The sequence below is a fragment of the Lepidothrix coronata genome, unplaced genomic scaffold, assembly GCF_001604755.1.
Source record: "Lepidothrix coronata isolate B3197 unplaced genomic scaffold, Lepidothrix_coronata-1.0 Scaffold10, whole genome shotgun sequence".
Taxonomy (NCBI): Eukaryota; Metazoa; Chordata; class Aves; order Passeriformes; family Pipridae; genus Lepidothrix; species Lepidothrix coronata.
The window spans coordinates 5,692,659-5,720,397 of NW_016690190.1; the positions used below are offsets into that span (position 1 = coordinate 5,692,659).

Consider the following 27,739-nt stretch of genomic DNA (forward strand, 5'->3'; position numbering starts at 1 on the left):
GGAATCGAACCCGGGTCGCAGCGGTGAGAGTCCTGCACCCTAACCACTAGACCACCAGAGGCCCCCACCTCATCCTCCTGCAATATCCACATGGCAAACCACACTGTCTCTCTGATGGCAAGGAAGGGGTGTGTTGGTGGGGGGAGGATGCACATGAAGACCAAAGACCTGATTATCTTTCATCACCATCACATGGACCACTGCCAAGTCCACCACTAAACTATGTCACTAAGTGCAACACCTACATGTCTTTTAATTACCTCCAGCGTTTGTGACTCAACCACTTCCCTGGGCAGCCTGTTCCAGTGCTTGACAACCCTTTCAATCAAGAAGTTTTTCCTAATATTCAATCTAAACCTTCCCTGATGCAATTTGAGGCCATTTCCTCTCGTCCTATCACTTATTACTTGGGAGAAGAATCTGACCCCCACCTGGCTACAATCTCCTTTTCAGAGAGCAGTAACGTTCCCCTGACCCTCTTTTTCTCCAGGCTAAACAACTCTCATCTGATCCTCATAAGACTTATGCTCTAGACCCTTCACCAGCTTTCTCCATGCTGTGCTACTGCTGCCATCTGCCCAACCCCATTGCTGTGGGAGCAGGATGGGCTGTGGTCAGGATGAGAAGCACAGGATGGGATTATGTAGCCAGAGGAGGACAGGGCACTACTTCTTAACATCATGCTTTCGCTGAATTATTTTGTCTCGTCATTCCCACTTTGCTGAATAGTGCCTGAGTAAGATATACTTGGGTTTGCACTCTCTGAAGCAAGGGCTGTTGCCCATTATATCACCAATTACCTTGTGGCTGGCTAAGTACTATTATAAAGATACCAAACCCAAATTGATGGGGGAGGGGGGGGGAAGGGGTGGATATGAATCATTTTGGACTGAATGGTAATTTGTATTTTTTTCCCCCAATTACAACCTTCCCTATGAGGTTGTCACTTGCTATCTGCAATTTAAGAAGCCAACAGCAGTGATTCTACATGACAATGCCTCAAGGCAAGCTTTTTGATGGAGAAACTGCATGGGCCTTTTCAAGCTCATCAAGAGGCCAAGAGCTGGTTTTAAAGCCTAACTGATCGCTTAGGAGAGGCATCTGCCAGTTATATGTATCTCTTTGAGAGGCCATCTGTCAGGTCCAAAATGCCAAATTTCCTTCCAGACCCAAAGGGACACTGGCTAACCAACAAAAGAGAAGTTGTGCTAACAGGGTGCAGGTCTGTGATCAGTTTAAGCTCAGCAGTCCCACAGCTGCTGCTCCCAGGTCCTGACCCTCCCATGGGCCAGCACTAGCTTTCACATCATCAGCCAGATCAAGGGCAGGAAGCCACCCCATAAAAAAACAAAAAAGCAAAAAAAATTAGTTTTAATGGTACTTATGCTCCCTGACACTGCTGACAGGGTGGACGCACAGACACTGGTGCTAGCAGGAGGTAGAGAATAGGAAAACATGCCATTTCTAATTTGGATATGCGTACTGCTCAGCAACAACTGTCTGATCTGTTCCAAGTTCCAGAGGTGGAAACCCATTCCCATCGATGTAAACTGCAGAATTAATACTGCCTCCAGCAGGACTAAGATTTCACTGTATGCACTGAAATGCTGAGGAGCCAGAAGCAGTAAAGTGAACTCCTGAGGGTGGAAAGGAAGAAAGAAAAGACACCAAAGCACACAAGTAAGAGGGATGAGCTTTACTATTTTAGGCCTCATTATGCTTGGTTGGTATGGAAAAATATGTCCCTGTTTACTGACAGCTTGTTTTCACATTGCTTTCTTCTAACCTTTGATGTCAGAATGGGTTTCAGTGCTCCCAGTAGTAACCCATCTCTGAGCATGCTGGGCATTCTCCCACGTTTCAGGCACAGAGCTACACTCCTACTAAGCTTTTCATTCCCCATGGCAACTGTCTCCCCTCCTTAGGACTTGGAGCTATTTTAATTACAGCTCACTGCTAGGTCAATCCTACCTTCCTTATATTCCTTATACCAGTAATCAAACCATGCTGCCGAGAGAGGCACGTGCCAGGCCCAGACTCTCAGTTCAGCATCCCCATCCTGCACTGTGTTACAATACTGCTCAAGCTCTGACTGTTTTCAATTTGCATACCAAGCCAATCTTTGGTCCTGTAAACACCAGCTAAAAATTGCAATATCGATGTCTGTGAGCAAATGCCTCTGCTTTCTCCTGCTGCGGGAGAGCTGTGCTGCAGCGCTGTGGGAGAGCTCAGAAAGCTGAGAGTGTGTTGATAGGCTGGGCAGCAGCACTAATAAATCTGGTCCCTGGGACAGTGCAGCTAAATTAGTAGTGGGCTGAGCTCAAATTAATCAGACATGTAATTAATCCTGATCCTCAGCTCACCAAAGATCATAAAAATCATAAAAAAATGGATCTCAAAGGGGCCCCTCGGCAGCTTCTAGTCCATTTACCTTTCCAAGGATAGGAGCAACTACATCTATGTCATCCCTGGTATCTGTCTAATCTCTTCTCAAACACTTCCAATGACAGAAAGCATCACCTTTCCCAGAAACTTTCCTGGCTTTACTTTTGGCTTTGTCAAAGATCTCTTTTGAATGCCTAATCTGAATCAGAATCTTTCACACTGCAAAAGGAAAACAGCATTTCCTCTCCTACACACAGGAGGCAGGAAAATAAATGCATCTGTTCCTCCCTGCAGGAGACTTCCATTTGACCACCGTATCCATCTTCAGCCACCTCTCTCTCCTCTACAACCAGAAGGGCACATAAGAAATGAGGATTCCAGACAGCTCCCATCACAGAGCAAACTCATTGGATGCCCTTGCACGACATACAAGGATATGGGCAATTAAGGACAACACAAACTAGATGGCAGGGCAGGGCAGAATGGGAAAGAAGAAGAATAGGAGACCCCAATTAACACTATATTCCTTCACGGTTCCTCACGGTGGACTGGGAGAGGAGAAATATATTGAAAGAAATAAAGAAGAAACCTTTAATACTTTCTAGAAAGTAATGTGAATAAGTGGCCAAAGGATACAAAGAAACTATTCACACGTACAAATCCATTTCAATTGGTCATCTGCTGGCACATTCTCTATTGTGCTGCAGAGGAGCTGCAAGAGCTCAGCATCAAAGGAGCTCCATAAACCCATGCTCATAGCAGAGCTTTCCTCCACAAAATTATTCTTGCAGATTGTCAGCTGCAGAGGTGTTTTAAAAGCTCTTTGTGAATCTGCACCCACCACCCTCCCAATGACGACAGGCTCTTTCAAGTTCCCCTTGAAAAATATCAATACAGTATAAAGAGTTGCTATGAAAGGAGGACCAACAAGAAAGATAAACTTCAGTAACTCTCCTTCTTCTCCAGAAGGGCAGAGGCATGGCATCTTTAAACAAACACATCTGTGCCACAAAATTTAAATATAATTATGTGGCCAATTTCATCATTATTAAGGGAGAGTATTTCCTCAAAGCCAGGAACAATTGCAGTAATTAAAATCCATGTAACATTACCCATCTGCTGCAAAAAGCAGCACAGCATTCTGCAGCTTATTTGACCTTGTGTGCAGAGCATCCACCCACTCCCACTCATTCTTGTGTGGCATGAACAGAAACATCAATTCAGAAACAGCAGTTGATTAATATTAAAAATATGAAAATGGTTTGATGACTTTTTTTCCTCAAAGATTCAGGATTTTTATTTTAGAGCACATATTTGAGTGACTTAGGTGTCAAATACAGTCAAAGATAAGTACCTCATCTGTCTATAAACTACATCCTTTAGGGCCGAATTTTACACATAATTTTTACTCATTACAGTGCACATGGTGATTCATGAATACAAATGTCTACATAGAAGATTTGATAAGGTAAACTGCACTGAAGGTTACTTGAATTTATTGATATGGGTAGTGAAAATACCTGTACTCATGCATCGTGTCTGTAACACTGTAGTACTCTTAACTGTTCAGTATAAATTGGTCTGAAACCTGATCTTAGCTTTTACAATCTGCATTTTTTTTTTTTAAATTTTAATACAGACTGTAAATCTCACATATTTACTTCATATATATATATATATATTACAGTCAGCAGCAGTAATTTTTATGTTGACGGTTTCCTATCTTCTCCTTAAAAGGCTGAGCAAAGAAGATTCTTGCTGCTTAGCATGCAGAACTGAAATACAGATGTATGCCATAAGAACACAGTACAAGGGCTGACTGTTAATACCGTACCTCTGACAGAGATAATTGAAGCATGTTGCCTATGGCTGCAAAGCCTTAGAATTAAATTATTCCTTTGGGAATTGAATAAACACTGAATACTATATAACTGCCCGCAATGCATCAAAATGGAAAAAAAAAAAAAAGCCAAAAAATTCTGTATTTACTCTGTGAGTAAAATATCAGGCAAGTTATGGGATTGTTCACCTATGGATATTAAAATTATGTTTAATTCTCTTTTTTCCTACTCTCTTATATTCCCCCTTAAAACAACTGCAGTTTTTGTTTCATGATTTGTTTCTACTGAACTCTCACCCAGCTCACAACGGGTGTTGGCCTGATACAGACTTCTGCTAAAACAGATTATTGATAATAGGATATGGATAAAAGAACTGAATTGGGAACACCCACAAAAAAAAAAAACTTCAAACAGCTCTTCAGCAACCTAAAGATAATGTTCACTAAAGCACTGATAATTTTCTATAAACACCCTGTGGCATGAGGAGACCAGTATCTTGTGGCAAATACCGAGTCTTGATGATCATTATAGCACATGTGAGCAAAGGGACTGGGAAGCTCTTGGAGCTGGGCTGCTGTGGAGTCCCAAGTTAGCAAGAAAGGGAAGCAGTTTTCTTGTCCTCGCTCAAGTTGCACTCAAGGACCTTGATAAAGGAGGAACTGCTTTCTTTCCACATTTATGGAAATCTAGAAAAAACGTCCATGTGGAAAGTAGAGGGGAAAACATCGAATTTCAAAGATATGTTCAATTAAGTCTTTCTATCTCAATATCAGTGTTTCCAAATTCTGAACTCAGCCTTTGCTCAAGCCTTCAAGCCTGTCAGTGACAGCTGGGTGAGATGGGGGGGATGCCAGACCCCACTGCCCAGTCCTGGCAGGTTTGATCACCTGGGGGAGGTGAGGGCAGCATGACAGCTTCCCCACCCAGCCCTCAACAGCAATGCCCCCGAGGTATAAGGGCACTCATGTGTGACACTGGAGTGCTGGACTGTGAATCTCCAGATACTGCTAAGAAACTTCCATGGTAGTGAAGGTTTGCAGTCCAAAGTCTTAATTGCTCCCTCTGCTTCCTACCATCCCAGCAGACCACTGCTGAATGATAGATCATGCTCCCTTTGTTTTCTTCTAACTGATTTTTAATATAAAATATAACAAAACATTAGAGGATGGCTCCAAGTTCATTACAGTGTTCTTAAATCTTCTCAGAGTTTTTAAAGTACTCAACTAAGATCTTGATGTAACACCATTTCTTATGAAATTCAACATCAATTTCATCAAATAACTATTTAAATGCAAGTTTTACAGTTCTTATTCTGTTGTAATCCCAATGGCTTGATAGAGCACAACTGAATTCAGTGCTACACTGCAAAAAAGTGCAGCAGAATAATCAATCTAGTAAAACGACAGCCATCCTCAGGGAGAAAAAAAAACATCACACTTGAACTAGGTCAGAATTCAGACAAGCAACAGGACTAAGATGAGATTTATGAACTCCCCTTTGGTAATTGATCAATATATTCCATGTCATACCTACAGCTGTGGACTATTCTCAGGTTTTTCATCATTGAAATGCTGCTACCAGTGTCTACAGTGAGGACAATCCGGGCTGATAACAATTCCTTCAGCTCTTAATTGTTATCCTGAGGTTGAGTTTACCCAGCATCTCAACCACAGAACAGACTTGGCATCTTTCTGATCTTGTGTACCTACACATAAATATATATATGGGTCACAGGATACACAGCACACATACACTTGCACCATGCTCTCTGTGCAGTGTAATGTAGGACAGTGCTTAACAAAAGGGTAGAATAGGAAAAAAAAAAAAACACAACAGAACTTCTGATGTAATCACACCTTTTGGTAGTGTATTACCCCTTGTCTAATAGACTTTGCTTTTGATCACATCACAGCTGCTGTAGCACAAGTAATTTTTGTTCAGCCTGTACAGAGTGCAACTGCCTTTTGAGAAAGCCAGAAACAATGAGGAGAAAAAATTAACCCTGCAGCCATACCTGCCTGTTCTTTGCCCTCATCCTCCCTCAATGGATGGAAGCTCCTTAAGACCAAGTGGCCAAACTGCCCCAGTATATGAAATTAAAGTGCTACCCATTTTAATGTTCCAGAGTATGGTGGCCATCACTTTGCAGCAGTTTAGTGTCTGCTGCAGGAGTGGCAAAGCTGCAGCAAGCACAGGGAAGAGAGTTGAGCTGCTTTAGGAAAAGAAAATCCCCATCACGAATCAGAGACGTTAATTGTGTGGGAGGCACTAAGTCAAAATCCCTGGGTTTCCATGAAGGTACAGATTTCTTTCTGTGTGCAGTTCAAAGCCTCAAGTTTAAGCCAAAAATCCATTTCTGGCCTTGGTCCTCAGAAAGTAAGGACTGTGCCTTTCCCTGTGGACCTTCCCAGCTTTCATCACTAAATGGGAAGCTTTTGGAGACTGCTCTCAGATAGGAACAAAAGGATAAGACATCAGCCTCTGAATCCTAAATAGTTTTTCCATATACTCTTGAGTCCCCCAGAAATCATGTCAACTGAGTTTCAGGAGCACCTAGACAGAATGCAGATGTACTCGTGGTTATTAGCCTAGCAAACTATGGTATTGTAATAAATTCTAAATTCGTGTCAGCAAAGGAAACAAATGGGTTAATGTAACCTCAGAAAAGAAGAAAAACAAACAGATTGTAAAACTTAATTGCACCCCCATAAAGACATAAAACAGACCATCACCTTCCCTGTCCTCCTACCCAGGAATTATGTCCAAACCAGGTCAGGTCAGTAGCATGCTGGCGCCTTTTGTTGAAGAACATATGGATTTACAACTTGTCGTAGAGATAAATTAGTCTTAGCTGTAAAAATAAACATATATTGAACACCTGCAATAATGATGTAAAATGTATATGATGTAATGAATACGTATGAGATGTTTGAAATAAATATCAGATACACACACTGTGTATCTGATACACAGTGGCAGGTTTAGGAGCAGGACTCCTTCTGTCACCCAGCGCTGCTTGCTTCTACTATATAATAAATTCTAATTTGAAAAATTATTTTATCACAAGACTCTGTTTCTCACAGTATCACAACCACTTCTGCCAGGCCCTTTCTGTAAATAAATGTAGCATAAAGTGTAAACATTTTCCTCAGCCAATCCCATTAAGGGGTTGGAGCTGCTGCAGCACTGTTCTGATGGGCTGCTGTTTGACCCTGACCAAGCTGCTATTTTATTTAGAAACTGCTTTTACTCAGTAAACTCCATATTTCAGAGTAGGCCTGCAAGTTTCCTAACAGACAAGAAAGATTTCAAGCAAAATTGAACACTCCTGTTCCAAACAGACTTTAATTTTCTTTTTTCTCATTCTCTTGGGGAACTGTTTGGGTAACCCAGAGAAATTCCAGTAAATCTTTTTCAACCGGTTTTCTCAAATCTAAACATTGTACTGAAAGCTTTTTCTGCCCTGACTTGTTCTAAACTCAGCAATAAAAACATCCCACCCTGCCCAACACCACCATCAATTCAATTTTTTCTCTCCTCTACCATTTTTGGTCCTTTTTCTTCCCAATAAGGACTGCCAAAATCTTTTGTTCTTCTGCCCCTCCAACTTTTACTCTTATTCACCATTTTTACAACAGAGGCATGAGTATGTTGAACCTGCATTAAATACTAGTTTCTCCCCAGTATCTGCCATTTGGGTTAAACAGGATTTAATGAATACAAACAAATAATTCAAAATAGCTAAATTTTTAATAACTTTTTAAACTTTTAAAAAAGGTTGCAAGAAAATAAAAAAAGATTGCTAATCTTGCAGGCTCATCAATAAAATGCATTAGTGCTTCAGTCTCGACAAATGTTTTAAGGTGTTTATTTATTTGCTAAAAAGAAAGAAATTATCATGCCCCAATAAAAAAAATCAGAAGCAGAGACCAAAAGCAGCAGTCTATGTCACTATACTCTCTGTCTTGTGGACAAAGAGACGAACCAGTCTCTAATACTCTTTATAAACCTTAAGATACCCTCTGGTAGTCAAAGTCCTTTTTTTTTTTTAAACTAAAATGTTCTTCCAAGTTACCCCTTAATTTTAAGACCATATTCTCATATTCATGAGGGAAATCTAATTAAGAAAAACAAAATAAAACCAACTTATCATTTTGAAAAAGAAAACCCAACAGTCAGTAAAAGAGTTGTCATATTCTTGGCTCTCAGCTCAGTGGAAGGAGAGGCTGGGGAATCCTTGTAGACACAAATTTTTGTTTCCAAAGTGCAGACCTGCCTAGGTGAGAATGCATATTTGAACATATACCAGCTATTGTGTGGTAATTAGCCTGCATTAAAAGCAAACAACAGAAAAAGTCAGTCATAATATCCTATCATATATTTTTTTTTTCTGTCATATATAACATAATATGGCTTTTCATTCTTTTTATGTTTGACAAGGCTCTGAATGCTTGCTTGAAATGAAGGGTAGTAAATCAAGGTCAGTCAGAGCTTGACTAATCACATCCAAATCTTATTTTTTCCTCCTACTACAGAACTACCTTCACACATTTTGCTTGAGTGTAACAGACTGTGATAAGAGATATCCCATGCCACAAGCTCTAGCATCAGCTTCTTTCTCTTCTACAAAAGTCTGATTCAAATACAGGATATTCAGGGGAAGAATACAGAATACACTGTCAGTTTGGTGAGCTTTTACTAGGAGCCCATGTTTCTGACAAGTGCAAGACTGGAAGGGATGGGTAAGGTGGCAGCAGAACACAAAACCTACACCAGCCTGTGGCACAGCTATTTTCTTGCACTGGTCTGGAGGTCAAGCATCATCTCTCTGTCAAGCTCTGCACAAAGTCCAAAGGCTCCCCTTTTCCCAGCCCTGGGAAATGGCTTGGAGATGGCGCTCTGACAGTACCACGCATTTCATCACACCAACACCAGTGCTGATTGTGCATTGCATTGCATTGATAAGGACAGTTAAGGCTCTGGATAAAGCTCAGTACAGGTCTCTAAAAACACTGAAATGCTGCAGTACTTGTTTCAGACAGGAACTCTTCTTTGTTTTCAAAGGTGAAAGGAGACTGTTTTATATAAGGCAGTCTCCATTATTATGGGCTTTCACAGGAGAACAAAAGCCAGTGATGCAATTTTTCCTGCTTAGAATCTGAATTGGCAACTTGGATTTAGCATTGGTACACGTCTTTGAAAGTAATGGGGAAATGGAAGAAAAAGAGCTGATACAGAAGGGATTTCTTAAAGTGAAAGAAAAAACTTTTCTTTAAAGAGAAAGACAGTTGTAATACTCTGTAATCAAATAACAAAACAAAAGGATAGGTTGTTTAAATACTCCATCAGGGGAAATACAGAGTGTTGCTAATTATTTCTGTGTTTAAGCACACAAAATATATGTGAAACACAGTTGGTACCTGACAGAGTCTGGATCTTCTTTCACAAGATATAAAGAAGAACCAAATAGATGCATACTACCTCTGTTAAAAGCTCTTCAACACCAGGAACACTGGGAAAAAAGATTACAATATTTGAACCTTGGGTAGGAAAAGCAGTACTCTTGAGATAGTGTTGTGGATACAAGAATCCCAGGAATTTCTGAGCTTTAGGATGCAACGAAAACTTTCTCCACCATCTCGCATAGATCACCAAGTGTCAGAAGAACCAAAAAATGCAAGAGGGTAGCCAGTTACTAAAAATGGGGATCTCTTAGCCAGATACTAAAAATTGAGCCTCAGTGCCTCAACATCCCCATAAGGGGAAAAAATTCATCTCGTTATAATGAATTTGTAAAAATTATACACCTTAAGAACTTAAATCATATTTAAAACTCAGTGCAAAATTTTGATCAGCAGTTAAAACAATGAGTGCCTTCATATACAGAGGTAGGAAATCTGCAAAACATGTCTTGATTTAAAAAAAAAGTCTTATTGCAAACAGAATTTATTTCCATAGTATTTTACCCCTCATATGAATAAGATAAATGTGTACTGTAAGAACAGACTAGTTAAATTATCTCACCAAGTAGGCAGGGAGCTGAACAGATGGCAGCAGGAGGAACTGCTAGTCCTCACTTATCCAGATGATCTTTATAATTTCCATAATATTAGAAAATGACTCCCCTATGAAATATAATGTTCTGAGGGTAAGTCAGAAAATTTCACTTCTTTTCCCCTGGAATCAAATATTATGGACTGCCCAGCATTATAGTATTAGTAGTTCTAAAAGGAAATCACATACACAGATACCCTATTCCTGCTAATTCGTGGGCTTTCTTTTTTAAAGGACCACTATTCAGAATGAATGTGAACTATGTGCAGTCTGCTTGTAGCTACCTTGGGTTTGGTTTCTTCATAGGTAGGGTTTTCTTTTGGAGAAGATTATCTTGAACAGCACATACACCTCTATCTTGTCAATAAAGAAGACTAGTTTAGAGCACAACTAGTGTGCCCAGCCAAAACATGTGTGACAGCATTTATAGACAGCCAAAACCTTAGCCACAGAAGGTAAACCACGGCTGCTTTGGGGCACTTTTTGAATTTATACAATTGTATGAAACACACAGGGGAAAAAAAATACCTTGGTCAGAGAAAAAAAGCTTCCTTCTTCCTGCCTATTTATCCCATCCTGCCATATGTTCCAAAGGAGAAATGCCTTAATTAGAGCAGTTAGTGGAGTATTTCCTTGCCTACAGAACACAGCACAGCCTTTTCAGAAAAAGAACTGGTTTTATCACTATTATCGTTAACAGCTAAAAACTCATTTGTGAGCTCTAAGTGCAGCGTTGCACACAGAGGACAAGAAAATTAGTTCATCAAAGGGAGGTGTTGAGGGTTTTATCTCCTTGTTTTTTTCTTTCACTTAGCATGCCACTATGCAAATGGTTAAACACCAACACGTAGCAGTTTTTAGGAGCAATTTTCAAACAATGAGGTAAATATATATTAGATCTAGTTCATCAGAAGTCAACAGTGATGCCTTAGGGCTTAACTTTGGCCAAAATCTGCAAATATACCATGCAGACAAACAGGTCTTTGATGCCTCTTGATAGCTAGATGAGACCAGTTCTGAGGGAAAAAAGCAAAAAAATAAGGAAAAAAAAAAAGGAAGAAAAAAAAAAAAAAANAAAAAAAAAAAAAAGCACAGCACTTAGGGTCTCAGAAACCTGTTCCTCACATAAACCTTTAAAAAGAACAAGTCAAATAAGGCCACAGACTAGAACAGAGCTTCTCAAGTCTTAGCTGGCACCAAGTAAAATGCTTCTTGTAGCCAGCTCTCTGTACCATAGAGAAAAAAAAGCCTTCCGGGGTAATTCTTGCAATGTAAGAAGGTTGGAAATGTTTTCCATGTTGCAGAACTTTATTCCAATGCAAATCCTGTATTAGTTTTTTCCACAGTAACTCTGAGGTTTAATGTCCTGGAATCAGGGCACAAAGCTGAGGGATGGTGATTTTTCTATAATGGTGCCGTGCTGAAGGGTATAACCAACTGCATTCCCTGAATAAGGAATTTCTTAACTTAGTTGAAGATGGAGTGCATGCCTGAGTCTGCCTTCAGGCTATTTTTACATGGAGGGTAGTTGAAATGCAAGTGTCTGGCCAGAGTAAGGCACAAAATTATTAAAAGTAAAAGGCTGCAAAATATATGAAAGTCAATAATGCACAGGTAAAGAAAGGAATGCAGTCCTCCTGGGAGGGAATGCATGGGAAAGATGTTTGAGTCTGCGAGAGAAGACATATCTGTAGTTCTCCCTTTACTCAGAAACAACAGCAAATGAGGTTTGAAAAGCCACTTCCTGGCTGATAAAACGACCTGGTGGTATCAGCTGTGAACGTTTTTTCCCTTATTAGCTTCTCTTAAAACACAGAACAACCAATCCTACTTACCTTACACAGCAATGATCTTGGCAAACAAACAAAAGCCTACCATCCCATCAATCCAGAGACATCCCCTTAATGTTCATTATCATAATCGGGAAAGATGATCTATTAATGCTTTGGTTGTTCTTTCATATCCACGTCCCCTCAGAACTTGATTTCTGTCCTGCTTATCCACTCCCAGAAAAGCCACGCTGGAGCCACAGGAAATTCATCCCTCTCCTCTGGGATAAAAATGCTCTTCGAATAAGCCACAAATACTGTCACTAGCTGCCAGGCAGCTACCAGACAGCACAGAAAACCTCGGCTAGGACCACATTCCTTGCAGTCGGTGCCCTCTGAAAGCCCAGCCATGCACGAGGGAGCTCAGCACACCATGACACATCTCCATCACCACAGTTAAACCTCTCAGTACAACTGTACCTTAAATCTGGTTGGATTTAAGAGAAGTGGTGGGATGTGGCCTGGACTATGTGACAATAATCCATGATGAATAATTTGTTTTAAAAGAAGTCTGAGGCCTCTTCTGAGAAACACTAAGTACATAAATACAGAAAAATGTTCACCTCGGGAAAACTATCTCTGCTATTAAAAGAATTTGTTTATTCTTTATCTATCTGCATAGCTTAAGTTCTTGAAATAAATGACATTTTAATCTTTCAGTAAAGCTTTTCATTGTGAAAATTCCAGATACTAGTGCTGCAATGGGCTTGTTGTTCAGCTGGCCAACTGTGTGAACAGGGTACCACCACAGGCATCAGAGGCTGCAGCACAGGAGGAAGGGTGAGGGTGAGAGACAGACAGACACTTCATATTACAAGTGCACTTTGCCAAAGGGTTAAATCAGTGTTTCAGTGCTTTTTCTTATTTTCTAAAAGCAAATAGAAAACTTTAGGACAATACTAATTTTTTTTTTAAAATCTATCTTCTGAAGAACATGAAAGTGCTTCCCAAAACAATCAAAATCAAAATGTCTACTTCATATACAATCTCTCTCAGACCTAATTATTTTTCCCCACCCTTGGTTGAACAATAATAGGCTATCAAGGTTGTGCAATAAAATCCTACACTATAAAGTAAAAATTAGAGCAAGGAAAAAAAAATCTGAATTTAACTGGAGAACAGCCCAGTTGAAAGCACAGGTTCTGTCTCTCTATTCATGAGAGAAAGCAGCAATAAATCATGTTTAGAAGCTGACCCCCATCATGCTGAAATAATAGAAGTTTCTAATGGATTACAGACAGGAGATGGAAAGCAAAAACAGGGGAGGGCACATGGCTCTGCACCCCAGCAGCCCCTGAGTTATGTGCTTCAGTGGAGGAGGTGACATGTGTTTATTTTACTTTACTGTTGTTTCCACAACCCATTTTACCACACCACTGAATGACACCTTTATAGGGCCTGAACTGTTTTTCAGCTGTGGCACTAGCTTTAAAAATAATTTGACCCTCCAGACCTAGGATGGGAATGATGCTTCGAGCTGTCTCCACTATTACAAGGCACAACTAAGAGACAGAGTTTCCTTACAAAACACAGCATTAAAAAAAATCCTGTTAAACAATAACACTTAAATACATGTAAAAAAAACCTGACTGTGGTTTTAGCTTTCAGAAATAAGACCAGCGTTGCAGGATGGTGTAGCATATATCAGAATTTTGTTGCAGTGTTGGACAGAAAAGAAACAGTCATGGCTACATTTCTTTAAGCAGAGGCATGTAATAAAGAAGAAACCAGCCTATTTTGGTTTTAATGTTTTGGGCTTGCTTACAACTCCTGAGGAATGGGTCAGTGCAATATGATATGTAAAACAGGATGGTTACCCAGTCTTTGCATTTGCTTCTTGATGGAATGAAAGATTATCTCTCCAGTTCACTCTGAGTTATTGCCATGATTTTTAAATAAATGACAACAGGGATGAAAACAATCTCCAACATATTTGAGACTTTTGGAAGCAAAGAGCTTTCTAGTTGCAGTCAAAACCCTACATTTTTTGCTAACTATTCTGCCTTTAAATAGATGATCATGGTTCTTTCTACCTCAGGGCACAGAGTTACAGAGGCTGTAGCACTGGTTATTCTGACTATGTAAAACATCATTATCTATGAGTGCAGCCAAGAACAAAAATGTAGACTGTGGTAGGGGAACTTCGGAGTTTCAGCTTGTAACATGCATTTATTGGATCTGAAAAGGAAATATGATTCCCCAAAGGAAATGGTAAAAGAATGATTAATTTACATAAATGTTGCTGAAGCTGAGCTGGTGGCTGATTTGCCTTGCCTTTCTGATTGCTGCAGTGCTAGGTATTAGTATTCATTGAATTCCTGAAAACTGGAAGCTAGGTATTAGTATTCATTGAATTCCTGAAAACTGGTCCTCAGCTCACCCAGGCAATCCAAAGCCTGCACTCAGCAGAAGGCAGGTGGTGCAGCTGCCCTGTGTTAGAGATGACCATAAAAAAAAAAGAGTTTATTATTATTGATAACATGCTAACAGGAGGAGGTTTTCTTAAACAGAAACACCAGCAAGGTTGTATGTTTCTCATTTTAAGTTTACAGACCTACCTAGTTTTCTTTTTTCTTTCCAATGCTCTGAAACTTTTTAAACTTCAGAACATCCACTGCCATTACTGATTTCCCTTGAAGATGTTAATATAGTTTCAAGTGGACTAACAATATAGAGGTATTTTTGAATTCTATTAGCAATTTAAAGTTCAATTTCACTTATAGCCTATGAAGTGACTTATTTTAAAACAGATTTATGGCAGTTATGACTCTGGCATAAAACTTCATCTCACAACGAATTTGGTGAAAAGAAACTATGTAGTGAGGTTAGGTAAGTCATAACTTCTAGAGGACGAGAAAAGTGGTAATTGAAAACTCATAATTGGCTTTTTAAAAGCATTTGCAATGGACAAAAGCATAAAATACTGCAAAAAAATATGAAAGCTGTCAAGGGACTGACTTCAAATCACCACTGACATTTATAGAGCATTGGCAAACCAAGTTGCATGAAAAACAGCTGTATGTCCTGCCTCCAAAACAAAAGTATTTTGATGATGACTCAAAGATCTTCAATAAAATTAACACCAAAAACACACTAATCACATAGATCTATACCTATAGCTATGTCCTCCTTGCTTAACAATTTACTGTGCAGTAAAATGTTTATGAGAATTGCTGCCAAAATAAGGTGAGCTCCAGCTCTACAAAATGTCTATGAACTTTTCTGAATATATCATCAGGAAACCTATCCATAGGCTTCTTTGGATATCTTTTATGCTTCTGCTTCCAAACATTTTTAGATGTCTTTGTGAATTCGAACTTCTTTTCCAACATCTGGCAAAGGGGTCTGTGGATTCAGTCATTCTTCCACATTGCATTTATGTCTTGCACAACAAAACAAGGCCATCCCTTTCCTCTCAGATTTTTGGAGCAAGACAAGGCAGAGTCAGTTTAGGAAACCTTGTTGCTGACTTGATCTGGCCAAAATATTGAATTTTTCCCTTAAATATGTTGCTAATTATTTGACAACAGACCCCTCCCCCTACTTATTCTTTAGATTTTTTTACTTTTTCTTCCCTGCTTCTCTTATGTGCCTCAAGCCCTCTTGTGTGCCTCAGACGGTCACTGCACATGAACCACCACTTGAGAGAAACACTTTCCTTTTTCAACACTGACCAGAGTTTTGCCCCTGCTATTTTAATCACATCTAGTTACTAAGCAAAGAACCAGAATCCAGTATTTTCTGGCTGCTGTTGTGTTGCCATTTCCCTTGGGAAAATGAGATGTGGGGAAACATGAGCAGCAAACGCAAAATACCCTGTATCAGTAGCCAAAAATCACAGTATTGAATTTTCGTGACTAGGTATGCAGGACTGATGGGAAATGGCCCATTTTTAACTCACCTCACTCTGCAGCTGACACTGTAATGCCACAGCCATTCCTCACCTACAGTTCACAGCCAGTATCAGAGCAGACATCCTGACCATTTCACTGAAGTGAAAAATCACATATCTGTGATGATGCCTTCAAGGCACATTTAACTGAAAGAGCCACCACACCGTGCTTCAGGAGAAGAAAGGCTATATAGGCAGAATGAATGAGCACTGAAGACAAAAATTGCATTCACATCTAGTCCTACCTATTTGATGGGTTTTTTTAAACAATAACCTCACAGAGGCAGAAAAGCTCTGATTATGTATGAGCATCTGCACGTACACATCTAAAACATTTGCCAGCAAAAGTGCATTTCTCTCAATCCTGAAGCTTAAAAGTGGATTTGACCATCACAATGAAAGGGTGACAACACTGTCTGACCTCTGCCTGACTTGCTGCCCACCTCTTGGATGCTGACTGGCACTGACTGTTGAGAATAACTAAAAATAACCAGCTTGTCTCACACATTATAATAAGGGCAAAGGGAGAAAAAAAGAGGTGGCATATTTGAGGTTCTTGCTGTTCACCCTTCTGTCACCTTTCTCTTATATTTTTCCCCTTGAGAACAGAATTTGTTGCAGAAAGCACAATTAGCACAGACTATGGGAGCCAAGAACTTATTAATGATTTCATACCAATGACAAACTGGTAATGAGTTTGAGGCTCTGAGGCAGAAGGAGGGAACTGGAGAACCTACTCCACAGAGGACCACCTTTAAGGATAGCATCACACTGCCACACAGAACAGGCTTCATTTTTGTAAGATGTAGGCTGAATGAATCCAAATCAGAAAATGCCAACATATAGAGCACAAAAAAATAAACCCCAAAGACACTAACTTTTCTCATGTTTTTCAGGGTTTCATAGGTTTTTGCTTCTTTTTTATTTTTTGTTCAGCGGAGTTTTTTGCCAAAAATAGTAGCTGTTAACTATCCAAAGGCATGTATTAGATGTGTTATGCTCCATCTCACTGCGATTGCACCTCGCAAACCATCCAGTTCTGCGGTCAGGTCATGGGCAATACTCCATGTCCTGGTATCCAAGACATATCCCTAAGAAAACGTAAGTCCCATTTCCCCAGATCACCTAGTATATCCCAGGAGAAACCCTTACAAATAAATCAGTATTGATTAAAAGAGAAGAAAAAAATACCCTGAAAATAAATATAGTTTTTGAACAAACAAGAGCAGATGTGGAAGGTCAAGTACCTTGGCTGGTAATTACTGTGCACGTGTGATTAGCATGCATGAGTTTCTCTCAAGGTCCAAGTGCTAATCACAGCTCCAGAAGAGATTATTAGATTTATCAGTTTTGCTTGGTGGATCTCATCTCTGAATCAATAACCAGTCAGTGCCATCAGTTCTGCTCTGCTTCATCACGAGCAAAAGTTTAGGAGGAAGCAGGTACAGAAAACAGGCAGTGATGCATCCCTATGCAGAGAACAGGAGGAAATCAACAACAGAAGGTGAAGTCAGGCAGAGATAGAATACACATGGGGACATCCAGGAGAAGAGAAATGCAACTGCACCACTTGTGTAGTGATGACTGGGAATGCATCAAGACTAATGTTCTGTAATCCCAATGAGTACTGAAGGCATAAAACACTCAACAATTGTCAGGCACATTCTAATACTGAATGACTAGAAGAACAACATTAGTCTCTCAGAGAAGCTTTGATTATTTTTTTTTTAATTGGAAGCTGCTCAAGATATTTAAAAAAAAAAAACCAAAATCAAAGGAAATTAATTGGAACGGGGATAACAAACTTACCTTCATTCTTTATTTAATATTCTTTATCAGTGACACGTGTCACCAAAATGTATGCTCTATTTGCTCATGCACTCAGGCAGCGAGGACTTTCAGCAAAAATTTCTCCTTCTCCTTATGCCTTTACTTTATTTGCAAGAATGCTCAGGCTTTTGGGCTTAAGCTTCAGAAAGTCAGCCACCCAGGGTATTCTTATTCTTCCTTTCCCACTTAATCCCAGGCAAATGAATGAAGTCACAAGGTACAAGTCAACACAGCTCCTGGGCTCTTGCTCCTGAGAGTCCAGATCATATTGCAAGGATTCTGTAAAAATTGGCACTGCAGCTAATCACAGCACTGCCAAAAACCATCTTACTCCACACCACTTGAATAGACAAAAGCCCAAGTTATTTTTAACCAGCAAATTAATACTGAAAAGAATGAGTCAGCACAAGCAGTTCTTAAGAGGGCTTCCTCATCTAGAAAAAAAGCAAGGCAGCATATTTTAAAAAAATTAAGGCCACAAAGACAAAAAATAATGTTTTGACAAGTTCAGAGAGCTGTTAGCCCAACATCCAAGGGGCTGTGCAACACTCACTGATGCAAGATAGCTGAGAAACAGATACTCTTCCCAGCATCCCCAACAAGCCCTGGGTGCTGGGACCAGATCTTCAGGTGTAAGCAGCACTGATGGCCCCATCCTCCAGGAAATTTGCCTTACTCTCCTTTAAACCCAGGTCATTACTTCTGGCTTCCTCAGCATGTGCTCACTCAATACCTTGCACAAGGGGGTACATAAGGGGCTTTGAGACACTACCTCAGCAAAAATAAGGGGTCATTATTTCAAAGAACTTATGTAAGAACAAGCACTGCCAGATCCCGATTTGATTAATTACTGCCCACAGATTACCAAGTGCAGCTGAAAGTGCACCCCCTTTCATTTTCTATTTGAGGCCCTGCAAAGGTCCCTTTCTGAAAGAAGGAGCTGAGAATTTGAGTATTTATAATAAGGCACTCTGTTATTTATGCAACAGTCCCTCGGTTATGCTCCATTATCCCACTTGGCCTTTTTATGACCTCCCTACTGTCCATTGTTTGACTCTATTCACAGCAGAGCTAAATGCCCGAACCTTGCCAAAGAAAACAGTGTCATGAATGTGTCAGATAACAAGTTTGCATCCGAAGTCATTCTTTGGGGCTCATTAACAAGAAACACAACCACTCAAAGACGTGGCTTGCAGGTATATTCCAGGGTGAGAACCAAAGAACAAGCAGCTGAAGATTACCCTGAGAAAACAGTGACACAACAAAATGTTAAACAAATTTAAACAAAATTTATCCTGCACCGTTGACCTTCCTATTCTATTACAGTTGGTGCATATGAGGAATATGAACTTGGAAACACAGTCATTTTATGAGTGATTATCGCAATTTAGGGTTGTAAACCACATTTCAGGAAACAAAAGGGTAAGTCTTTACCACAGCCACCTCTAGTTTCACCCAAGTGGATTGTTGGCCAAACTGTGAAGCAAGAACCAGAAGAAAGTGTTTGGTGGTAACTAAGGAGAAGATGGAGTTGAATGGCAGATTTGTAATTAAACCTTTGTCAGTTAATAAGGTCATTCAGAAGCATTTGATGCTGGACAGGTCTTGCTGCCTATAGTCAAAACACTTTCTTTGACAGATAGACAACAACAGTCTATTTGTATACCTATCAATTTCATAGCATGAGAAGAGATTTGTTAGGATTACAAGTTACAGCTTTCCTGTCTCCAATAAAAAGAAAATATTTTTTTTTCTTTTCAGAAGTAAAGTTCTGTGAACAGGGAAAGTAAATGCACGGGGTAGAGGAAACCATTAAAAAGCACCAGCATTTAACTCTACAAAATAACACCCTCACAAAACCACTCTAAAAACTACATGAAAATGAGTAAAAAGGTTTTGTCAGCAAACACTCATTGATGACAACCTTCACAGTTTTGCCCTTTCCAGGCTGCCCTGTGCTGCAAAACAAAGCTTTACACTTCAGCGTGGTTCACTGCTATTTTTGACTCATCACAGCCCATGGTGACACCAGTCACCAAACCCATCTCCATACTACCTTCATGGCCTGTTGGGAGAAACTCTGCAGTGGATCTCTTTCACAGGGATTACATCTCAGCCCACATCAGTCTGAAGAGAGCAGAGGTAGGCACTGTGTAGAAATAGCAATACTGATATGAGCACAGTATGAAGGGAAATGCATGTGTGTCAGAAAGACAAAACAGAGCAAGGGTTAAAGGAAACACCTGCAGTGATGGTGAAGAGCACCACTTGCAGTCAATGCACTTGCAGCCCACCAGTGCCCTTCACTTACAAACATGCACTGGTGATTTTACGGAGACTGTGTCAAGAGGACAGCAATTTGGAACAAGGACAGGGTCACTCTTCACACTGTTAAGCCTCAAGTCCCCAGAGGTCCTGTAGCTCTGCCCAGTCTAGATGGAGCACAAATAAGTGCCTTCACAGGGAAGGCATCAACACCTGAACTGTTAGCAGGTTTGTTAAGAGGTCCAGATAAGACACAAGTGTAAACTGGACTTTGATTTGAAGCATGTCAGCAACACCTAATGAAATTTCCCATAATATATAACATTATACTATTATACGACATTTCCGATTAAGCTCAATCTGAAAATTGAAAGAATAAGGAATCCATATATTTTTAGCAAACTTTGCAGCAAAAACACTACCCATTAACACTGTCAGCAAGGGAGGGAGAAAAATTTGTGAGTGTGACCTGGTATCAGCAGGCTGGAGAATCTCCCTTCAGAGGGCTGGGCTTCTCTAAAAACAGAAGGGAGAACACAAAAAACACCTCTCAGTGGGCAAATTAACAAATTGATTTATCAGCGTAATTTAGTGCTGGTTCTAACCAGCTGACAGTAACTCCCAAAACAAAGGAATGTAAATATTGTCAATCATACTGTGCTAATAATGCCCTAAATTGTGATGAGAGCATTCTTTTGACAGGAGGAACAGTTCTGCCATCAAAGTCCAGCTCCACTTTGTTTCTCAGACAGCTCTGACCCCACAGTCATCTCCATGGGCTGCTCTAGCATCTCATTTCTACAGCTTCTTTTCAAAAAGCAGGGCTTGCATGAAAGTACATTAAGATGAAAACAACATTAATGAAAACACCATTGAATACTTCACCATATTTTCTTAATCATTCTCCTTCTAAAAGTTAGAGAATCATTTAGGTTAGAAAATACCTTTGAGATCATCGAGTCCAACCATTAACCCAGCACTGCCAATATGCCATTAAACTGTATCCCCAAATGATACACCTGCGTGTCTTTTAAATACCACCAGGGTTGGTGACTCCACCACCTCCATGGGCAGCATGTTCCAGTGACTGACCGCTCTTTTCGTGAAGAAATCTTTTCTTAATATTCAATCTAAACTCCCCTGGCAACAACAAGAGGCCATTTCCTCTTGTACGACCACTTCTTACTTGGAAGAAGAGACCAACTCTCACCTCAATACAACCTCCTTTCAGGAAGTTGTAAAGAGCAATAAGGGCCACTCTGAGCCTCCTTTTCTCTAAGTTAAACAAATCTCACTCCCTCATCAGACTTGTGCTCCAGACCCTTCCCCAGCTCAGTTGCCCTTCTCTGTTCATGCTCCAGCACCTCAACGTCTTTCTTGTCATGAGGAGCCCCAAACTGGACACAGGATTCAAGGTGTGACCTCACCAGTGCCAAGTACAGGGGACAGTCACTGCCCTGGTCCTGCTGGCCTCATTATTTCTGATACAGGCCAGGATGCCATTGGCCTTCTTGGTCACCTGGGCACACTGCTGGCTTATGTTCAGCTGGCTGTCAACCAGCACCCCCAGGTCCTTTTCCACTGGGCAGCTTTCCAGCTACTGTCTCCCAAGCCTGTAGTGCTACATGGGGTTTTCATGATCCAAGTGCAGGACCCAGCACTTCACCTTGTTGAACCCCAATACCATTGTCCTCAGCCCACTGATCGAGCCTGTCCAGATCCCTCTGTAGAGCCTTCCTATGCTCCTTGTGCCCAACTTGATATCACCTGCAAACTGATTAAGGGCGCACTCAATTCCTTGGTCAAAGGCCATTGCTGCAAGTACCAGCATAATATTAGCAAGAAGATAAATATTTCTAATACAGGCTTTATTTAATTGGTGTAGATGTCAAAGTAAAGTTCCATTCTTCAGCAGATTGAGTGGGATAAAGCCACTGATGCAGACACTGGGAAGCACAGGACACCACTACGAGGGAGTAGAGATCAGTAAGGATGCTGCATGCATCATCAGAGTCAACACTGCATTCACTTAAACCACTTCACTGGCTAGGGTAATCATCAGAGCACAATCACAGGTTCCCTCTTCAGTGCATGAAGAAAATTAGACAACTACAAGAAAAGCAAGCTAATAACACCAAAAGGAGTTCACTTTGTCACGACAGCCAGGCAGCTAAAAGGTGCTTCCTGAATACATGGTTCCTAGCAGTGATTCCTCTTCCAAACTTAGCTTTTCTGTCTTTTTTCAACACAGAGTTGGTAAAAGTTGCCTCACTTGGTAACCTGGGGCTATGTCCCTCCAAGAGCTCATCAGTCAAACCACTAGCCATGGGAGATCCAGGCTGAAGATCATGCTCTCTCCAGAGGATGGAAACAGCTTTGCTGAGGGCTGCCACCTCACAGAGGAGAGACTGGGGTTCTGGTCTCTGCCCCAATTAATATTTAAGTATTTCTTACCAAACACTAATTGAAATAGGGACTAGAACTAGTTCCCTATTCCCAGCTGAGTGGCTTAGCCTTTAGGCTAAGTCATTCTTATCAGCTTGCTCCCTCCCACTCTCCCTGACCCACAAAATACTAACTATCCCCCAACGATGCGGAACAGCTTCACCTGAAGGAACAAAGAGCCTGCCAACTGACTTCTATGGCACTTTCTTCAGAGGAAGAAGTGGATTCATATATCCTAGGCTGCAGAAGAAATTGGAGCCCCAAACCTTGCCACAATCACAGAGCCAGAGGGAATCACAGAACTAGGTGATGAGGTCAGCTGGGAAACATCTCCTTGGAAGATCCCAGTAGCACCTACATCAGTGCTCAATATGTAGCAACAGTGTTGTGACAGACCTCAGTCCAAGCCAGATGTGTTCCTGAATGCATGTAGAAACAGAACTTTAGATGCACAGAAAATTTTACAGGTGGAAACTTAGGCACATAATGACTGCAGAAGCTTCCAGTACTAGATGACAATTGAACATATAAAGGATCCCAATTTTAGACTTAACTATATCTTACATTATATAGGAAGCACTATGTAACCAAGTCCTGTTATAGTCTAAAACCAGAGCAACAAAACCAGACCCTGAAATTGGTGTGTTTGTCCTGGTTAAACCATGACAGGTTATTGACTACATCTGTGTTCACATTTAAAGGCCTTAGGCTTTACTCAAAATTGTCAAAAATGAAAAAGAAATTAAATCTTCAGACTGAAAACCTATAATTTCTAAATAGGAAATAGCCAATTGGAATTTAAGCTATATTTAATATAGAAATATTTAATTTTTTAGATTAAAGTCAACTTTAAGATGATGACTATAAATTTTTTCCCCTTCTCAAACATATGTTCCCCTCAAGAAAAGTCCAGGCTATCACACCCATACATTTCCTGATTAGCATGAAGTGCAAGATTTTTGTACTGCTGAAGTGAATAAATGTTTAGCCATTGATTTCAAGGGCTGCACAGCTTCATCTTAGATATTTTTTCACCTGGTTTCAACACATAATATATCATAAATTTGTATTTTTCTTCCCACCCACTTGTCCACTGCCCTCCTTCCTGTTTTTGCCCTCCAGAAGCCCAGGTGTGTGCTGTTTCCATGGCCCATTAACATTGCCATCACATAAACCTCCCTGCTCATCTGTTATCTCATGGACTGCCGGTACTGCAGGTACCCAGGTGCTGATTTCTTTCTGCAATCCCTGCAGCTGCTGCCGTGACATTTATTGGAGAGCCTATGAGTTTTAACCCTTTTCTTCCTGACTTTCTCCTTTTCACTAGTCTTAATGGGAACAAAGAGCTGACCTACACCTGCCAGCCTGGGCAGACACAAAAGCATTCATCTACCCACCTCACACAGCTCCTAATCTGAGTCTCATGATACCTACAAAACTCAAACAGTATCATCACCTTTCATCCCTATTTTCTACCTGCTTTCTCTTTGCTTCATGCTCTTTCCCCCCTCGTTTCCACCTGTTTTGAGTCAGATGCCCAGCATCAAGGCATCATGATAGAGGAGTACTGACATTGATATTATCTATATATGGAGATCTCCTAACTATGGATACCACTTAGGTTGGAGAAGACCATTGAAATTATCAAACACAACCTATAATGGAGCACTTTCTGCTCCAGCCTCTGAGCTGGGTCATCTGTGCTTGCATAACCACCTCTGTCAGTTATCAGTTTCTCAAGGTAATGGTTTCACTTCTTTATGCATCTATAAACTGCTTTTTGTTATCATAATAGATTTTTCAGTGGCACAAATGGAAAAAACAGTCACTCATCTCCCAACTATAACTGGTTTTAAATAGGAAAAAAAACTGGTCCAGAGAATTAGAAAGTGACAGAAGATTGTATTTTTTAAAAATGGTTTTAAAAAAAGTATTTCTTTAACATTTATAACTGCAGACAATTCATATGCTGTTAGAAAAGGTTACATGAGCTAATAACCATAATGATCTCTCCATACAGAGAGGCCATCTACCATAAACTATGTGGTGCCTGACATACAGATTTTGTCAATCTGGTCTCTGACTGCTAAAAAATCATCTCTCTGACCTCAGTTTTAAAATCAGTATGTTTTTTGGTTCAAGTTAAAGCAATTTTAAAAATCTCCAAATAACTGTCTGTGTTCCCTATCTGAGGTCTTGATGAGAGAAAAGAAAGAAAAGTGCTACCAGCTTTCCAAAATGTATATGTTAGTTAGGTGATAGTTAATAGTATTCCTATCCTTGTGGGTCCCTTTCAACTTGGCATATTCTGTGATTTTTATTACATCAAAAATAATGCTGCTGGTGTTTTACTCTTTTAATAATTTCAACATGAAGTTAGAAAACTATCTTGTACAAAGATTCCTGGTTCATTATTCACCATTAGGGTGAAACAAATGCTCAAGATCTCAAATAAAATATGTCTTTTTCTAGATATGAGTATTGAAATCAGTTTATTTGCTTTCCCAGACTGGGATGCATAATCTCCAGAGACCTGAGCCTGATACATTCCCTTTTATAGCAAGAGGGATCCAGGTCAAGTTGCCCTGAAGACATCAGCTGTGACTATATGGCAGATACTTGCTAAAATGCATGAATTTTTAAACTCTGGGGCTATGGAATTCCCAGGATTCCTAAAAGTCATCAGCATTCATGTGAGTGTATTCTGACAGTTCACAAAATGCTCATACACATTCATATGATTGTGGACTTCTGTGCAAATTCAGAGAACAGCACATATAAATAAGATAACTCCCATGACAGGCTAGAGAATGGAGAAGCACTAATTGTATTATTTAGGGACATGATACAATAACAGGGGTCAGTTTTTGAAAACCTAGCTATCAGTCTACAGTATCATAAGTGGCTGAGTGTGTGGATAAACTACCATAAATTTCTGTCATCCCTGCAAAAACACTATTCCCAGAACAACACATCAGTTATTCAAAGCTTTTATACTAAGACTGAAGGTGAAAGGAATGATTTTTTTTTTGTTGTTTAGTTTATAAGATCCCTTAGTAAGGTTTAAAAAGCAACTATAAAGCATATTCTCTTGAGGGGGGTGGGCAGGGAGAGGAAAAGACAGGATACAACCAGGTAACTTATGTCCAGAATCTATCTTTACATCACTCAGTCCAGTTGCTCACATGAAGATCATCCTGTTTTCTTTCATTTTTTTTCTCTAATTAAATTTTCAAATATATTGGCTAAAGAAACAAATTGCTTCCTCATTGTAGCAATCTACCCATGGCAGCATCTAATTCTGGCTTTACCCAAAAATTTACAAGAAACTTCATTATTTTTCCCCCCACCTTTGTGGTTGTCAAGATCTGGAGTAAGTTAAGTCTGCTTTTTCCTACTTGCAGTACCCAGAAAGGTCATAGACACTTAGAGAAAAAGGGCATCTCGTTTCTGCAGATACTTGGATGTCACAGCTATAGGATTTACATGGTTGGACCAAGGTATCCCAGGCTGGGTACAAGGGTGAGACTCCTTTGAGCACAAAGTGAAATACCAGTGTAATTCAGTGTGACAAGATCCCAAAGAGCTCGAAGTAGGTGTCAAGCACCCTCTATCTGTTATTATTGTTCAAGTAATTAATCATAATTGTGTATGGTGTAATCTGGATAATGAACTGACTGCACTAATCCCATTTATCTTTAGATACATCAGTTATAGTGATACAAATAAAAGTTCAATGTAGCCAAGGACTTTATATTCAGGATACAACATCATCTTAATGGTAACAGTCAGTTTATCAGCCTTATTTTTATTCAGGTAAATTCCTCTATTGCACTTTAATTAACTACTATGACTTGTTGCTATGTAGCATTAAAGGAGGAAATTATTGCAGCTGGCTTCACACTAGGGTTTACTATTATCTCCAAGGAAATGAGGACAATCGATATTCTAGGGAGGACAGGTACTGAAACTGCCTCTTGAACAACCTACAGATCAATAACCATGACAGAAAATGGAAGGGAGATTTGCATTTGAAGGAATCCCAAGGAGATCCCAGAGAAAGGAATCAAGTATAAAGACAAATGGGTATTTTCTATAACTATTCATTTGTGACTGAACCCCATGTCATGAGGACCTGTGAACTTAACCAAATGGTTAGGTAGGTGTGACAGCAGCTGGTTGCCTGCCACAGAAAAGATTTTAGGATAAGTAGATATCAATTTGATATTTTTTTTTGTTTCTTTACTACTGGAACGGCAATTGCAATCACATATTTTATTTGTAACTTGTGAATAAATGGCATAAATACTTCTTATTGAAGCCTGATTTTTATTATAGGCAAGTCCAGTACAACCATTAAATAAGAATATTCAATGGGAATAAAGGACTCTGTTCTACAGAACCTACAGAAACCCTGTTCCCGGGGTTTCTGTAGGTTAAAAGGACGCTATTCCACTCAGCTACAGAAAACATAGTAAACTTTAATATTAACAAACTAATGTATTAAACAAGCACTTGCCGGAATCACCTAGGAAAGATCTCTTCTAGCAGCTGGACAGTGGGGAGAGTCCCCATGTTCAAGCATTCCTGGGGAATGCAGGGAAGATGTGGGATCACTTCCATGTGCATCTTCTCAGACACAAGTTGGAAAAACAGCCTACACTGAGGACTTGATGGTCAGTATATTCCTTATCCTCCATTTCACCTTAACTAACTGATCAAAGTGGGACACACACATCTTAGTGAGTCTAAGATGTGTGTGTCTAAGAGTCTAAGAAAGGGAGCAACAGCCAATTTGTTAGCAAAGCTGAAGGAAACAGTCACCTTCCTCTTGTGTAGGGCTGGTGTTGAACTTTAGTTGGCACAATTCGTGTAGCAACCATCAACAGAGAAAGCATAAACTCATAAAATTATATCAGTCTCCCACTAACTGGGATTTAGAAACAACAGTAAGCAAAGTAACTTTCTATAACTTCCATATTTCAAGGGGAAAAAGGCAAGTTATTAAATATTACTAAATTCTTGACTGAAATTATTCATTGTCTCATATGGCCACTAACTACACCTGACTTTCTTACTGTTACCATTTTCTAAACATGAGCAAGTATTTTAATTTTGCTTTACAGGAGAAGAAAAATGGTGAAAGCTTTATCTAATTCTAGCCAATCCAGAATACCCGGGAAATCATGTGAATTCTG

At 39.9% G+C, this 27,739-nt stretch overlaps 1 protein-coding gene across 5 annotated transcripts in view; it reads right to left on the reverse strand.

Moving 5' to 3' along the window:
- Positions 1-27,739, reverse strand: part of BICD1 (BICD cargo adaptor 1) — a 171,280-nt gene that overhangs the window by 58,811 nt on the left and 84,730 nt on the right. The window lies entirely within an intron of this gene.